Genomic DNA, 1569 nt, shown 5'->3' with positions numbered 1-1569 from the left:
CTCCACAGACATGTATGAAATTTTAAGATTAAATGTTATTCTGTTTCTTGCTGTGTTGGCAACATTTCAGAGAGATATTGTACCTCTGGAACTGCGAGTGCAGAACTGGAGCCATGAATATAAAATGAACCAGCTTCAAGCAAGATGTGAGATTAAAAGTGCATCCATCCCCTCGACACATAGGAACGATGGGCAGGTGTTAGACTCCCAGCAAGAACAGATAATGCTGTATCAGTAAACATCTTCACAACAACAACCACCACCTACTTTTTTTTATTCGTTTATGGGATGTGGGCGTCTCTGGCAATGCCAGCATTTATTGCCCATCCTTAATTGCCCTTGAGAAGGTGGTGGTGAGCCGCCTTCTTGAACCGCTACACTCTGTGTAGTGATGGTACTCCCACAGTGCTGTTAGGTAGGGAATTCCAGGATTTTGATCCAGCGACGATGAAGGATTGGTGATATACTTCTAAGCCAGGATGGTGTGTGACTTGGAGGGGAGCTTGGAGGTGGTGGTGTTCCCATGCACCTGCTACCCTTATCCTTCTAGGTGGAAGAGGTCACGGGTTTGGGAGGTGCTGCCGAAGAAGGCTTTGGCGAATTGCTGCAGTGCATCTTGTAGATGGTACACACTGCAGCCACGGTAGACTGGTGGTTGAGGGAGTGAATGTTTAAGGTGGTGGATGGGGTGCCAATCAAGTGGGCTGCTTTGTCCTGGATGGTGTCAAGCTTCTTGAGTGTTGTTGGAGCTGCACTCATCCAGGCAAGTGGAGAGTGTTCCATCACACTCCTGACTTGTGCCTTGTAGATGGTGGAAAGGCTTTGGGGAGTCAGGAGGTGAGACATTCACCACAGAATAACTAGCCTCTGACCTGCTCTTGTTGCCAAAGTATTTATGTGGCTGGCCCAGTTAAGTTTCTGGTCAATGGTGACCCCCAGGATGTTGATGGTGGGGGATTCGGTGATGGTAATGCCTTTGAATGTCAAGTAGAGGTGGTTAGACTCTCGATTGTTGGAGATAGTCATTGCCTGGCACTTCTGTGGTGCAAATGTTACTTGCTACTTATCAGCCTAAGCCTGAACATCATCCAGGTCTTGTTGCATGCGGGCATAGACTGCTTCATTATCTTAGGAGTTGTGAATGGCGATGAATATTGTGCAGTCATCAGCGAACATCTCCATTTCTGACCTTATGTTGGAGGGAAGGTCATTGATGAAGCAGCTGTAGATGGATGGTCCTAGGACACTGCCCTGAGGAACTCCTGCAGTGATGTCCTGGGGCTGTGCTGGTTGACCTTCAACCACCACAACCATCTTCCTTTGTGCTAGGTATGACTCCAGCCAGGGGTGCGTTTTCCCCCTGATTCCCATTGACTTCAGTTTTACTAGGGCTCCTTGATGCCACTCGGTTAAATGCTGCCTTGATGTCAAGGGCAGTCACTCTCACCTCACCTCTGGTATTCAGCTCCTTTGCCCATGTTTGGACCAAGGCTGTAATGAGGTCAGGAGCCGAGTGGTCTTGGCGGAACCCAAACTGGGCATCAGTGAGCAGGTTTTTGGTAAGTGCCA

Source organism: Somniosus microcephalus, chromosome 10 (assembly GCF_052327205.1).
Source record: "Somniosus microcephalus isolate GS21.2 chromosome 10, FLI_Smic_1.0, whole genome shotgun sequence".
Taxonomy (NCBI): domain Eukaryota; kingdom Metazoa; phylum Chordata; class Chondrichthyes; order Squaliformes; family Somniosidae; genus Somniosus; species Somniosus microcephalus.
Note: the sequence above shows the minus strand (reverse complement) of the source record.